Source organism: Oncorhynchus nerka, linkage group LG10, assembly GCF_034236695.1.
Source record: "Oncorhynchus nerka isolate Pitt River linkage group LG10, Oner_Uvic_2.0, whole genome shotgun sequence".
Lineage (NCBI taxonomy): Eukaryota > Metazoa > Chordata > Actinopteri > Salmoniformes > Salmonidae > Oncorhynchus > Oncorhynchus nerka.
Genome location: NC_088405.1, coordinates 91,268,038 through 91,284,128, shown reverse-complemented (window position 1 = coordinate 91,284,128; position 16,091 = coordinate 91,268,038). Strand labels below are relative to the sequence as shown.

General features: G+C 45.2%; 1 protein-coding gene across 2 annotated transcripts in view; it reads right to left on the bottom strand.

The window, feature by feature from the left end:
• afap1l1b (actin filament associated protein 1-like 1b) overlaps positions 1-16,091 on the bottom strand; it is a 43,631-nt gene that overhangs the window by 27,155 nt on the left and 385 nt on the right. Inside the window, exon 1 of one of the 2 annotated variants that reach the window (XM_029646521.2) lies at positions 14,529-14,810. The exons of the other annotated variant lie outside the window; for it this stretch is intronic. The gene's annotated coding sequence lies outside the window, so the exon portion shown is untranslated. Of the gene's footprint in view, positions 1-14,528; positions 14,811-16,091 lie in introns of those variants that run through there. 2 annotated transcript variants of the gene reach the window in all.

Genomic DNA, 16,091 nt, shown 5'->3' with positions numbered 1-16,091 from the left:
CACCACCCGAGCCACTGCCTGTTCACCCCGCTATCATCCAGAAGGCGAGGTCAGTACAGGTACATCATCACCACCCGAGCCACTACCTGTTCACCCCGCTATCATCCAGAAGGCGAGGTCAGTACAGGTGCATCATCACCACCCGAGCCACTGCCTGTTCACCCCGCTATCATCCAGAAGGCGAGGTCAGTACAGGTGCATCATCACCACCCGAGCCACTGCCTGTTCACCCCGCTATCATCCAGAAGGCGAGGTCAGAACAGGTGCATCATCACCACCCGAGCCACTGCCTGTTCACCCCGGTATCATCCAGAAGGCGAGGTCAGTACAGGTGCATCATCGCCACCCGAGCCACTGCCTGTTCACCCCGTTATCATCCAGAAGGCGAGGTCAGTACAGGTGCATCATCACCACCCGAGCCACTGCCTGTTCACCCCGCTATCATCCAGAAGGCGAGGTCAGTACAGGTGCATCATCACCACCCGAGCCACTGCCTGTTCACCCCGTTATCATCCAGAAGGCGAGGTCAGTACAGGTACATCATCACCACCCGAGCCACTGCCTGTTCACCCCGCTATCATCCAGAAGGCGAGGTCAGAACAGGTGCATCATCACCACCCGAGCCACTGCCTGTTCACCCCGCTATCATCCAGAAGGCGAGGTCAGTACAGGTGCATCATCACCACCCAAGCCACTACCTGTTCACCCCGTTATCATCCAGAAGGCGAGGTCAGTACAGGTGCATCATCACCACCCGAGCCACTGCCTGTTCACCCCGGTATCATCCAGAAGGCGAGGTCAGTACAGGTGCATCATCACCACCCGAGCCACTGCCTGTTCACCCCGGTATCATCCAGAAGGCGAGGTCAGTACAGGTGCATCATCACCACCCGAGCCACTGCCTGTTCACCCCGCTATCATCCAGAAGGCGAGGTCAGTACAGGTGCATCACAGCTGTGACAGAGAGGCTGAAAAGCAGCTTCTATCTCAAGGCCATCAGACTGTTAAATAGCCATCACTAGCTCCACCCAGTATCCTGTCTTGAACTTAGTCACTAGCCGGTTACCACCCGGTTACTCAACCCTGCACCTTAGAGGCTGCTGACCTATATACAGTGGATTCAGAAAGTATTCAAGCACCTTCACTTTTTCCACATTTTGTTACGTTACAGCCTTATTCTAAAATGTATTAAATAATATTTTTTCTCATCAATCTACGCACAATACCCCATAAAGACAAAGCGAAAACAGGTTTTTAGAAATGTTTGCATAATTTGATTTGGAAAGACACACACCTGTCTATATATAAGGTCCCACAATTGACAGTGCATGTCAGAGCAAAACCAAGCCGTGAGGTCGAAGAAATTGTCCGTAGAGCTCCGAGACAGGATTGTGTCGAGGCACAGATCTGGGGAAGGGTACCAAAAAATGTCTGCAGCATTGAAGGTCCCCAAGAACACAGTGGCCTCCATAATTCTTAAATGGAAGAAGTTTGGAACCACCAAGACTGGTCGCCTGGCCAAACTGAGCAATTGGGGGAGAAGGGCCTTGGTCAGGGAGGTGACCAAGATCCCGATGGTCACTCTGACAGAGCTCCAGAGTTCCTCTGTGGAGACGGGAGAACCTTCCAGAAGGGCAACCATCTCTACAGCACTCCACTAGTCAGGCCTTTATGGCAGAGTGGCCAGACGGAAGCCACTCCTCAGTAGAAGACACATGAAAGCCTCCTTGGAGTTTTCCAAAAGGCACCAAAGACTCCCAGACCGACCATGAGAAACAAGATATTCTGGTTGATGAAAGATTGAACTCTTCGGCCTGAATGCCAAGCATCACGTCTGGAGGAAACCTGGCACCATCCCTACGGTGAAGCTTGGTGGTGGCAGCATCATGCTGTGGGGACGTTTTTCAGCGGCAGGGACTGGGAGACTAATCAGGATTGAGGGAAAGATGAACAGAGCAAAGTACAGAGAGATCCTTGATGAAAACCTGCTCCAGAGCACTCAGGACCTCAGACTGGAGTGAAGGTTCACCTTCCAACAGGACAACGACCCTAAGCACACAGCCAAGACAAAGCAGGAGTGGCTTCGGGACAAGTCTCTGAATGTCCTTGAGTGGCCCAGCCAGAGCCCGGACTTGTACCCGATCGAACATTTCTGGAGAGAGCTGAAAATAGCTGTGCAGCAACAGTCCCCATCCAACCTGACAGAGCTTGAGAGGATCTACAGAGAAGAATGGGAGAAACTCCCCAAACACAGGTTTGCCAAGCTTGTAGGGTCATACCCAAGATGACTTGAGGCTGTAATCACTGCCAAAGGTGCTTCAACAAAGTGCTGAGTAAACGATCTGAATTCTTATGTAAACATCTTTGCAAACATTTCTAAATACCTGTTTTTGCTTTGTCATTATGGGGTATTGTGATGTCATTATGGGGTATTGTGATGTCATTATGGGGTATTGTGTGTAGAAACAGTCAAGGGGTCTGAATACTTTCCGAATGCACAATGTATGTATGCATGTACAAAAAAAAATTATAGGAGCAACAACGACAAAAGTATCTACGCCAAATTAAGATTGAAAGATGTCTGCAGAAAGAATGGGGTGTCAGCTATGACATGACACATTGACTTTGGAATAATGTATTTTAATCTATTATTGAACTACAGTAAGTGAAGTGGATTTACACTTTCTGAATGTACTGTGTGTACTGTGTGTACTGTGTGTTCTGTGTGTACTGTGTGCACTGTGCACTGCGTGTACTGCGTGTACTGCGTGCACTGCGTGTACTGCGTGCACTGCGTGCACTGCGTGTACTGTGTGCACTGTGTGTACTGTGTGCACTGTGTGTACTGTGTGCACTGCGTGTACTGTGTGCACTGCGTGTACTGCGTGTACTGCGTGCACTGCGTGCACTGCGTGCACTGCGTGCACTGCGTGTACTGCGTGTACTGTGTGCACTGCGTGTACTGCGTGTACTGCGTGTACTGCGTGCACTGCGTGTACTGCGTGTACTGCGTGCACTGCGTGTACTGCGTGCACTGCGTGTACTGTGTGCACTGTGTGTACTGTGTGCACTGTGTGCACTGTGTGTACTGTGTGCACTGTGTGTACTGTGTGTACTTGTGTGTACTGTGTGTACTGTGTGTACTGTGTGCACTGTGTGTACTGTGTGTACTGTGTGCACTGTGTGTACTGTGTGCACTGCGTGTACTGCGTGTACTGTGTGTACTGTGTGCACTGTGTGTACTGTGTGTACTGTGTGTACTGTGTGCACTGTGTGTGAGATATATGGACACTCAAACACTTCAAATGAGTGGATTCTGATATTTCAGCCACACCCGTTGCTGACAGGTGTATAATATCGAGCACACAGCCATGCATCGCCATAGACTAAAATTAGCAGTAGAATGGCCTTACTGAGGTGCTATCTTAGTGACTTCCAACTGCCCCGGTCAATTGTAAGTGCTGTTAATGTGAAGTGGAAACGTCTAGGAGAAACAACGGCTCAGCCGCGAATTGGTAGGCCTCACAAGCTCACAGAACAGGACCACTGAGTGCTGAGGCACGTCTGTCCTCTGTTGCAACACTCACTACTGACTTCCAAACTGCCTCTGGAAGCAACGTCGGGAGTTTCATGAAACGCTGTGTCTGCACAGTTCTTCCAGTAAGTGTTTTTGTGTCAAATATTCCGTGTAAATTGTTAAAATAATTCCTTGTGCATAGAGTTTGTATGGTTTGTTATACTTTGAAATCCATGTTTGTTGGAAAAATCTGAGTCTCAGCGCAATTCCATTTCTGTGAATTTGCCCTTTAGTTGAGTCACAGTGCTCAGAGAGGCCTCTAGTGACGTTCCCCTGCAGCCACACCCACACAGTGTGATTGAACACTATGACCTCTGCCGTAGTTCTGAGTTCAGGTCAACAAAGCCTCGCCTGCCAACTGTCAACACTCTCAGATCACAGAGCTGTCAGCTTAGATCATAAAATTTGACATGTACTCTCTCCTTTCCCTCCCCACGCCTGAGAGCTATTCCAGTATAGTCAGAGCTGGCTTACAGTACAAGACAAATCAGCAAACTTACAAGCACTCACGCTACCATTAACATCCGACAGCCTCTTAGGGCTGGAGTCAATCCTTATCGCAGAAGTATCACGGAAGACCCGCGTTGTAGCTCCGTTGAATCGTAAAGGCAATGTTCCGGCGTTCGCGGAGACTGCATTCAGGGTAAACGCTGCATGTGTCGCGCAATCGTAATTTACCTTTCAATTTTAACACGGCTCTTCCGCGATACAGATGAAATCCAACCCTTAGAGGCTGTCTGATGTTACTATAACATACATATGGGTGGTAACAGAGCCAATGTAGACAGCTCCAACAGGTCACAACAGTAATGTCTCCACTAAAACAGATCCATCCTACAGAGAGGAGAGTTTGTCCTGAACCTTCATTCAAGCTCTTTGCACTCAGCCTTTCCGCACCCTAACAATACACCATTGTCCAGACAAGGGACACAATTAGACAATGACAATACTCTTGAAGAAAGAGGGACAATGCAATGTTACAAACTAGAACAAAAAACAACAAAACATTCACTCAAAACACACACGGCGGCTGATATGTGCAGGGGCGTAGGGACGCAGCTGTGCGGTCCAGAGGCATCCATTGGCATTATGGGTAAAAGGATATGTCCTGCAGCTGTGGTTTCCCCGTCTAGGCTGACGACAGCAGCTTCTATCAACCCCAACCTTCTGCTTCCTGTTCCTGTAATCTCGTTACTACAACATCCCAAATTCACTTCATCGTCACCATCCACTGCCTTCATCCTTTCACATTATTTGACCTCCGCATCGTATAAAAGATCTGCTGATCTCTGAGTCTTAAATGGTATCACATTACTCTATATTTACTTTCTGTCCAGTGGTAGGCTCTCCAGACCAGAGCTTAGTGAGACATTCTCTGCACACAACAAATGGTCTGTAGTCTAGGAGGAGAGAAAGCTATGTGGTCTGGTTTGACCTGCCATGTCCTCCCTACGGGGCAGTGCACGGCCAAGGACAGGCTCTCGCTGAAGATGCACATCAGCTGTTGTGGCGAGAGGCTTGCTGTTCATCACACTCACCGAGGGCTGAGGAATGACTCATAGAGAGGGCCTTTGTGCACCCAGAGCCTGGTCATATGGAGACCACATGGGAGGGAGGGTGAAATTCAATTCTGATGACAACAAAAAGTTGGACTGGGTCAATCACAGATCTGAGAGAGACAACAGGCCACAGCACTGAGAGGGAAGGGAAGGACAGAGTCTAGGAGGATGACATTGTCATTACATAGCAATGATTCCACAGCACTTCAGGAAATCAAAGGCAGTGAGGACAGACGTGGCTCGAGTCTGTTGAGTCCATTCCTCCATGCATTATAAAGACAAGTTCCAGAGATACCGCCTGAGAACATCCATCTCCCAGAGGAGGTCTAGATTTCAACTGGTCAGTGGGACTTTATGTCATCAGGGAGTCTACTAAAAATGTACTTTGGCCACACCCACATTGTCAAGACGCCACATGACAAGATAAACACACCATAGACTCTTTTTACCTTCTGCGTGGTTATTGTGAATGTCTCAGTTTCATTCAGGATGCTGCTCTGCCAATATTTCAACACGGAACTGTTTATTTAGAGGAGAACACAAGCTGCACATCAACAGGAAATTGATGACAATGCTCTGCAGAGGCCAGCCCCGGACCTCCTCTGTCTGGAGGCTCAGACATGATAGAAACTACCGGACCTCCTCTGTCTGGAGGGTCAGACTGACCCCAAGAGAGAATAATTGTCCTAATACTCGCTCCCCGCTTTTCCCTCACAAAACTTGTTTTAGACCTTTCTGCCTGAGTATTGAAGAGATACAAGAGTTTGTGTGTGCACATGTTTCTTGTCTGTGTTGGTGTTGTGTACAGACTCCTTGACTGAAGACCCAGTAATGAGACCTAGGTCAGGCCATCATGGGAGTCATAGTTACAGAAAAACAACCCAAACTGCTCTTCGGGATGGTTGTGAAATGGCTTTTCTGGGGCATTTTGAGAGAGTTGGAGGGAGTTCAAATAACTCATAAAACCTCTCTCTCTCTAACAGCTCTGTCTTTTATCGTTATTCTATGACCTTGGCTATCCGTGACATTCCGAGGTTAGAGAAAGGTCAGTTCAGCTCAACTCCCATCTACGACCATAGTAAAATCACAGCCCAGTCAGTCTCTCAGCCTCCCCTGCTAGGGCCCTGACCTTGGGGGCAGCACACAGAGTGCCCCTTTAGACGGGCAGCTTTGATTTCCACTCAACAGGCCCCGGAGTCAAACTGTGGCGGGCCACTCTCAGACAAAGACCATTTCAGCTCTTACATCCCTATTCATAATCAACATAAGTCTGATTTCACTCTGTCGTAACACATGTGTATGTATGTATATATATACACACACATATATATATATGTAGTTGAAGTCGGAAGTTTACATACACCTTTGCCAAATACATTTAAACTCAGTTTTCACAATTCCTGACATTTAATCCTAGTAAAAATTCCCTGTCTTAGGCCAGTTAGGATCACCACTTTATTTTAAGAATGTGAAATGTCGGGATCACGTGACCCTTGAACGAGATGGCCGCATGAACTAAGAGCTCCGCACAAGTAGTTTCCAATTCCTAATCTTACCTCCACTCCAAGTTCAAATTTATTTAGCTTTAGTAAGAAAAAGTCATGGCAGCTACAAAAGGCGACACTACAGGTGACATTTTTACCCGGACTCGAGCATTAGCGACGGAAAAAGCCTCCAATTAGAAGCTAGCTTCAGAAAAAACTAGCGCCATTAGCCAGGAGCAAGAGAACCCGCTCCTCCCCTCCCACACCAATATCTCTACCTGTACATGACCATCTGATCATTTATCACTCCAGTGTTAATCTGCAAAATTGTAATTATTCACCTACCTCATGCCTTTTGCACACATTGTATATAGACCCCCCCCCCCTTTTTTTCTTTCTACTGTGTTATTGACTTGTTAATTGTTTATTCCATGTGTAACTCTGTGTTGTCTGTTCACACTGCTATGCTTTATCTTGGCCAGGTCGCAGTTGCAAATGAGAACTTGTTCTCAACTAGCCTACCTGGTTAAATAAAGGTGAAATAAAATAAATAAAAAACGAATGCCAACCTCGCACTCTGTCGAAGACATCCTTTCTGAGTTGAGATCCCAACGTACAGAACTAAACACCAAATTAGATGCCATTAACTCTCAACTCAGTGCGATAGGGGTCAAGGTGACAATCCTGGAAAACGCTTTGCCTGACATCAACAACAAGATAACCATAAACGCGGGGCGCCTGGACGAGGCAGAGGGGCAAATCCTATCCATGGAAAACTTATTGACCGATTCCATGGAAACATGAGCATATGCTAAAAAGAAAAATCGAGCATCTGGAAGAGAAAACAGAGGACCTGGAAAACAGGGGTGAAGGAATAATTGTGTTCTATTCAATCTGGGCGAAAAAGAGGAGGGAAACATGCCACTGATCCGCTACCTGCAAGACAAACTTCCCGAGTGGCTCCACCTGTCCAACGACAGGCCCATAGAACTCGAGAGAGCTCACCGAGCACTGAGGCCCCCACCAGCAGCCAGACAACCACCGCGTCCAATCACCATACGTTTCCTGAGATTCACCGACAAGGAACGAGTCCTACAGGCGGCGAAAAACAACACCGTCACAGTGGGAAACGCCAAACTCGCTTTACACCAGGACCTGTCAGCTGGAATACGCCGAAAGCGCCGAGAGTTTGACGAAGTGAAGAAATACTCCATTGACTGAGGCATCTTCAGGGGATTCAAATACCCAAACGAGCTCAGGATTCTTCACCAAGGAGCCTTGCGACACTTCAAAACTCCCGAAGAGGCCAAACGTTTTTTGAAAGACAATCCTGGTCAATGAGAAACAGACCAATGACTAAATGCGATTAATGCCATTACTAAAGGAGGTAAGACAACATATAGCCGATATCCAGAGACCCACCCGCTAAATGTCATTATAGCCATCCAATTTATATTTATTTTCCTTTAGCTGAGAGGGATGGGCTGTATAGCCTAACCTAGGCCTACTAATGTTTCAGCCTACTTTTATTTCCCTGTTGCTATTTTTACTTGGGGTTCCCTATGTCCCTTGGGGGAGGTATATGTAGGCTGGGCTATTGATTTGATTTTTCTCCTTCTTTTACTGTGGTCTGGACGAGGGCAACTGTGTCATTTACTCAATGCGGGGTGGAGAGGATGAGGCATTTCTTTGGTGGGGAGAGGGAGACGTTGTGCGTTGCTAACTGTTCCCGGTTTCTGTTTTATTCGGAACACAGAATTGAGACTGAGCGGGGGGTAATAGATCCAACGGGATGTGTCGAGTTGTTTGGGAACTCGGCTGGGGTGTTCAGAGATGATTATTTTAAGTACACCATTTATTTTCCTTTTATGTGAACGCAGCTGTAACTACTATCCACTTTTACCCAGCGATGACTTGCACTAAAGTTCGATTACTGTTTGATGACGATGACTAGTACCTTAAATCTATTGACATGGAACTGCCATGGTCTAGGGCATGCAATAAAACGGAAAAAGATACTATGTGCTCTAAAAAAGGAAAAAGCAGACATTGCGCTATTACAAGAGACACACCTCTGTGATGCTGAACATGCCAAACTCCGCAGAGCTTGGGTGGGACAGGTGTATTTCTCATCTTTCAAAACAAACAGTAGAGGCACAGCCATACTTATCCATAAAAATGTTCCATTCATAATTGACAAAAACATATCTGATCCGGAGGGGAGATTTATTTTGATAACTGGGTCACTATATGGTCAACCAATTACTATCTTAAACATATACGCCCCTAACACAGATACTCCTGCCTTCATGTAAAAAATGATAACCCTGTTCAATGAGCATTGTGTCTCCTTTGGCGTGGTGGCCGGAGATTTTAATTGTATCCTTAACCCAACCCTAGACAAATCATCTCAAGTCCCCACCACAAATCCTAGATCTGCAAAGATGTTGAACTCTCTTACTAAAGAGATGGGACTGATAGATATCTGGAGAGAGACTAATAGCTCATCTATGGACTATATATACTACTCTAATGTCCATAACACCTACTCCCGTATAGATTACATTTTTATCCCAAAGAGTTTAATAAATTCAGCCATATGTACAATCGGACCCATAGCACTTTCAGATCACGCCTTTGTCCACCTCCGCTTTGACCTCTGCAAAAACATCCCGAGGTCAAAGAGCTGGAAATACAACACCTCCATGCTATCAAACGAAGCGTTCCATACATTGGTAACTACATGGATAGACAACTACACACAAGACAACAAAGATTCTCCTGTTTCTCCGGCCACAATGTGGGACGCTGCTAAAGCCACACTAAGAGGTCATCTAATCGCATATGCTTCCTCTAAGAAAAAAGCAATGGAAGCACACAGGCTAGATCTTGAGAGGGAGCTGGAATGCTGTGAAAGAATACATAAACAATCCCCAGACAGCACCTCCTGGAGTCATCTTAAAGCAGCCAAAGCCAAACTGAATTTGGACTACACTCAGGAGATAAAAAAAAAAGGTTTTCTTTACTAAACAGAAATACCATGAGTATTTAATTTTTTAATTTTACCTTTATTTAACCAGGCAAGTCAGTTAAGAACACATTCTTATTTTCAACGACGGCCTGGGAACAGTGGGTTAACTGCCTGTTCAGGGGCAGAACGACAGATTTGTACCTTGTCAGCTCGGGGGTTTGAACTCGCAACCTTCCGGTTACTAGTCCAACGCTCTAACCACTAGGCTACGCTGCCGCAATAGGCCCAGTAGATTGCTTGCTTAACAATTAAAAAAGGAGCAGTCAGAGCGTCCAATCACGGCTATCCGAACAGCAGAGGACGAGGTCACATATGACCCAAAAAAGATCAATTTAACTTTTCATGATTTTTACTGCAAACTATATACCTCTGAGAGAAAACACACGGAGGCAGAACTCCACTCTTTCCTAGAGGGAATCTCGCTACCTAAACTATCAGAGACCGACCAAGAAGATCTCAACTCCCCTTCACTCCTGAGGAGATCCTGGAGGCAATTACCTCCATGCCACCTAAGTCCCGCGGATGATGTCTTGCTCTACATATCCAACCCTGAGAAATCCCTCCCTCTCATTTTAGACACAATTGCCCAGTATGGCAAGTTCTCAGGTTATAAGATCAATTTTAACAAATCCACTGTCTGCCCTCTCAATATTACACTCACCAGCTCTATGAAGACACTTTGTCCTTTCCAATGGAAAACACAGGGATTTCAATACCTCGGGATCTTCATAACACCAGATCTGAATAGCCCTTTTAAGGAAAATTATCTTCCACTCCTGGATCGAATCAAGAACGATCTCCAAACCTGGATCTCCCTCCCAATTAGCTTAGTAGGAAGAATTCATGTCATCCGTATGAACGTCCTCCCTAGACTGAACTACTTATTTCAGATGCTCCCATGCCATCTCCCAGTTTCCTTCTTCAAAACAACTAACCAAAGCATCACCAAATTTATATGGGGCAATAAAAAAACCTAGGATCAAGTTTTCCACTCTATTGAAACCTGAATCTAAGGGTGGTCTTGCCCTTCCCTCCCTTCAATTGTACTACTGGTCTGCCCAAATCCGCAACATGCTAACATGGATCACAAACAGACAAGAGTCAACGTGGATTCAGATAGAAGCCCAATCCTGTGGTTCATTGCCCTTAAGCTCAATTATATTAATTAATAACTTTAGTGAAGTGGGCAACATAGCCAAAACCTTTGTGATTTACAGCACCCTACTAGCGTGGAGGGACTGTAAGAAATACCTGGGCATTTCCTCCCAAATATGTTCTCACTCGCCTATAGTAGGCAACCCAGACTTGCCAAAAGCCCTGAGGGATGCCAACTTTAATCTTTGGCATACTCTAGGAATCAGGACCTTTTCAGACCTATTTCATCAGAAAACCACTACACTGAAATCCTTTCAAGAGCTCTGCAGTGAATTCGATGTGCCAAGATCCATTAAAAAAATATATATCTTCAAATTAGACATCCTCATTTACCTCCAAGAGGAGGTTTAAAACTCAGTTGAATGAAGTTGAAACCCTTCTTGTCACAGCACAATCCATTAAAGGCAAAATATCTTACATCTATAGACTCCTTTCTGAGAAAGGAGGCTCCTCCTTTACTCCTTTGAAAATAATCTGGGAAAAGGTTGGGCGGAGGTTTGCGACAGGGTATACTGCACCTCTACTAATGTAAAAATGAAAGAATCTAATTACAAATGTTTGTACAAATTTTATTATACTCCTTTGAGACTCCATAGAATGAAAACAGATATGTCTCCTAACTGCAAAAGATGTACCTCTGAAAGTGGAACCTATATGCATGTATTTTGGAGCTGTAGAGAGATTGCCAGATTCTGGCAATCTATACATACTGCTGCACAGAAAATACTAGAGGTACAGTTTGATATGACCCCGTGTATCTATCTTCTTAATGCCCAGAATTATTGGCCCGTCGTCTCAGCGAATGCTTGAAATAGCTGATAAGAACCTTGATAGTGCTGCTGCAAGTGATATGTTTTTTTGTGTTTTTATTTAAATTTTTTATTTTTGAGTACGTGTGCGTATGTATGTATGTATGGGTATGTTATGTATGTATGGGTATTGTTGGTTGATTTGAAAAACAAGAAAACTTAATAAAACTTTAAATTGAACAAAAAAAGAATGTGAAATGTCAGAATAATAGTAGAGAGAATGATTTATTTCAGCTTTTATTTCTTTCATCACATTCCCAGTGGGTCAGAAGTTTACATACACTCTATTAGTATTTGGTAGCATTGCCTTTAAATTGTTAAATTGTTGTTGCTCGCACACACTTTTTCAGTTCCATAGGCTTGAGGTCAGGGCTATGTGATGGCCACTCCAATACCTTGACTTGCCATTTTGCCACAACTTTGGAAGTATGCTTGTGGTCATTGTCCATCTGGAAGACCCATTTGCAACCAAGCTTTAACTTCCTGACTGATGTCTTGAGATGTTGCTTCAATACATCCACATAATTGTCCTGCCTCATGATGCCATCTATTTTGTGAAGTGCACCAGTCCCTCCTGCAGCAAAGCACCCCCACAACATGATGCTGCCACCCGCGTGCTTCACGATTGGGATGGTGTTCTTCAGCTTGCAAGCCTCCCCCTTTTTCCTCCAAACATAATGATGGTCATTATGGCCAAACAGTTCTATTTTTGTTTCATCAGACCAGAGGACATTTCTCCAAAAAGTACAGTTGCAAACCGTACTTCTTCCTTGCTGAGCGGCCATTCAGGTTATGTCGATATAGGACTTGTTTTACTGTGGATATAGATACTTTTGTACCCGTTTCCTCCAGCATCTTCACAAGGTCCTTTGCTGTTGTTCTGGGATTTGCACTTTTCGCATTAAAGTACGCTCATCTCTAGGAGTCAGAACGCGTCTCCTTCCTTGGCGGTATGATGGCTGTGTGGTCCCATGGTGTTTATACTTGCGTACTATTGTTTGTACAGATGAATATGGTACCTTCAGGCATTTGGAAATTGCTCCCAAGGATGAACCAGACTTGTGGAGGTCTACAATTTGTTTTCTGAGGTCTTGGCTGATTTCCCCATGGTAGGCCTTGAAATACATCCACAGGTACACCTTCAATTGACTCAAATGATGTCAAGCCATGACATAATTTTCTGGGATTTTCCAAGCTGTTTAAAGGCACAGTCAATTTAGTGTATGTAAACTTCTGAACCACTGGAATTGTGATACAGGGAATTATAAGTGAAATAACAATTGTGAACAATTGTTGGAAAAATGACTTGTGTCATGCACAAAGTAGATGTCCTAACCGACTTGCCAAAACTATAGTTTGTTAACAAGAAATTTGTGGAGTGGTTGAAAAACGAGTTTTAATGACTCCAACCTAAGCGTATGTAAACTTCCGAGTTCAACTGTATGTGTGTGAGTGAGAAGGAGAGAGATGCTGTTGGTCAGTCTGGTCTCAGCAGGCATTCCAGTGCGTGAGACAGACAGTGTTAGGCCTGTGTGACCCATCAGGCCTTATGAGCAGCAGAAGACTGGGGGCTTTGTCTCTGCGTCACAGGGTATTTATAGGAGTGTGTCATGTACAGGGCTTGGAGAAGGGTCTTAATCCAGACCCACTCAATGTCTCCTCCACCATATCCACCAAAATACTGTACAACTCAGAATTCACCTACCCCGTGCACTGACGTTTGGTGTATATTCTATAAGTAGGAGGCCTTTTTCTCTAGTCAGGCCACGTGGTTGGGGGGGGGGGGGGGGGGGGCAGGACCACTGTGATTGTCATAGGAAGAAATTCTACTCATTCAGCAGATCAGAAGGAAAGACCTTTCCATAAACCACAGAATCCTATACTGATGTTTGAAAATGGTATCTTTTCATACCCCACAGAGCAGATCACACTCGGTATACATGACTAAATCAACAAGCACTATAAAATGTTTACCCAAAAGCCCTCATCCTGTCAGACATCTCGTCCACTTTTACATCCAAGTTAAACACAGCTCTGCTTTGATGTGTTTTTACATGAATATGTATTGACGTTCCCCAAGTGAATGTGCACTTCTCTCAGTGTGTAGTTGGAGATCTTTGTGTCAAGCTTCTTTGATTTGGACCAAATCCACACACGGATAACATGAATCACATATTTATTGTCATGGGACATATGGTGGGAGTGATTGTTTAGTTATTCATGTTTTCCGTATGTTAATGACTGCACCTCTCTAAATGTCTTCCAAAGAGGAACAATAAGTCTTTGAGCTCAGAGCAGGTTGTAAAATATAGCAAGGAGAACAAGAATAATGTTCTGAAGTCTTGAATGAGTCATATTCCTAGCCAACACCCGCAAAGACTTCTCCTCTAAAGTGTCCCACAGGTAGGGAGGTACTAACCGGTAACGAAACCTAACTAGCCTACTGATATATATATATATATATATATATTTTTTACACTCTTCGTCTTTGGGTTCTAGGGTCAGTAACCTGAATGAATGTGTGCATTTCTGTGAGAAATCAGCGTATGTGTTGAATGTGCATGTGCCAAGGGAGACCACAACATTGGTTCAGGGCCAGCCCTGTCTCTCCCAACCCTACCTTGGTTCAGGGCCAGCTCTGTCTCTCCCAGCCCTACCTTGGTTCAGGGCCAGCCCTGTCTCTCCCAACCCTATCTTGGTTCAGGGCCAGCTCTGTCTCTCCCATCCCTACCTTGGTTCAGGGCCAACTCTGTCTCTCCCATCCCTACCTTGGTTCAGGGCCAGCTCTGTCTCTCCCATCCCTACCTTGGTTCAGGGCCAGCTCTGTCTCTCCCAGCCCTACCTTGGTTCAGGGCCAGCTCTGTCTCTCTTGACCTCTTGGTTCAGGGCCAGCTCTGTCTCTCCCATCCCTACCTTAGTTCAGGGCCAGCTCTGTCTCTCTTGACCTCTTGGTTCAGGGCCAGCTCTGTCTCTCTTGACCTCTTGGTTCAGGGCCAGCTCTGTCTCTCTTGACCTCTTGGTTCAGGGCCAGCTCTGTCTCTCTTGACCTCTTGGTTCAGGGCCAGCTCTGTCTCTCTTGACCTCTTGGTTCAGGGTCAGCTCTGTCTCTCTTGACCTCTTGGTTCAGGGTCAGCTCTGTATCTCTTGACCTCTTGGTTCAGGGTCAGCTCTGTCTCTCTTGACCTCTTGGTTGGCCAGTCCAAGCGGATTGTTATTTGTTCAGATGGTGACGAAACATCAATATGTACAAAAATGAAGCTACAAGGAGGCATGCCCAAACTAAAGATTCAAAACCAAACGAAAGGCCACTAAACCAACCAGCAACCTCACAGCTCTCCAAGCTGGAACTCTGACTGATCACCTTAATTGGCGGCACCTGAAGTGCTTATTAAACAGGCTCAGCACCAGGACAAGGTTGCTGTTGCCCCCCCTGGAGGAATGGAGTGTGGAAGTGGAACCTGGATAACGTGTTTGTCTATGTCCTAACACTAATCTTCCCACCATAACATAACTCTCCATCCTGTCTCATGCTACCAGGTTCTGTTGAGCTCGTGTACAGAGGAGAGACTGTGGGAACTGAATGTAGTTCTCTGAACTAAATGACTAAAACACAAATGTGCAAAGACAGTACAGGCCAGGGAATGTAGTGTAGCTAGAACATAGCTTAGCAAAGCACATTAGATATGCAACATGTAGGTCACTGAGGAATGCGTGTCTTTGTGCTTCGTCTGCCTATTTTGTCAATGAGGCCTTAAGAGGGACAGAAATCATTTATTTAAATGTAGCTTAGGAGATAGTATGCATGTAACACACACACACACACACACACACACACACACGGCTAATGGGTGTTTTTTCCTGGTGTTTGTGTGTGGGGCATGCAGCTGGACTGACATCCTGGATGCAGAGTGAGGTAGTTAGTTTTCACCCCAGTCATAAATAGCCATCCTTGTCCTTCAACTAGCAGAACACAGAGGACAGGCGGTAGAGAGAGGAAGAGGAAGACCAGGAAACACTGATAGGTCAAGGTCCATAACAATGATGCAGAGTAGGATGAGAGGTGGACACAGGATGCATTGTAATAACACAGCAAAAAAAGGTAACGGTTTTCTCCTAAACTGGGCATTTCTTATTCAAATTATAACAATACATGTGTTAAAAACATCGAAATAAAAATAACATTTTAATATTATGTGTAGGCTATTTGAAAACGCATTTTATTTCCAAGTATGAAAAAACGGTTTTTGTCATTTTCAAAACAAAAAAAATCTCTCAAAGCCCTTTGATAAAAATAAATAAATAATCAATTTCTCCCTCTGTGCATTCTGATGCGCAGACAGAGACCCAGACACTCCGCGCTTCCAGCGCAGCTTCCCACAGGTACTCTGTCAGCATCAGATTGCATCACTTCCCTGAAACACGCCGATATCTTCAATTCACACAGCATGTCTGCACCGATATAACTTTACTGCGATA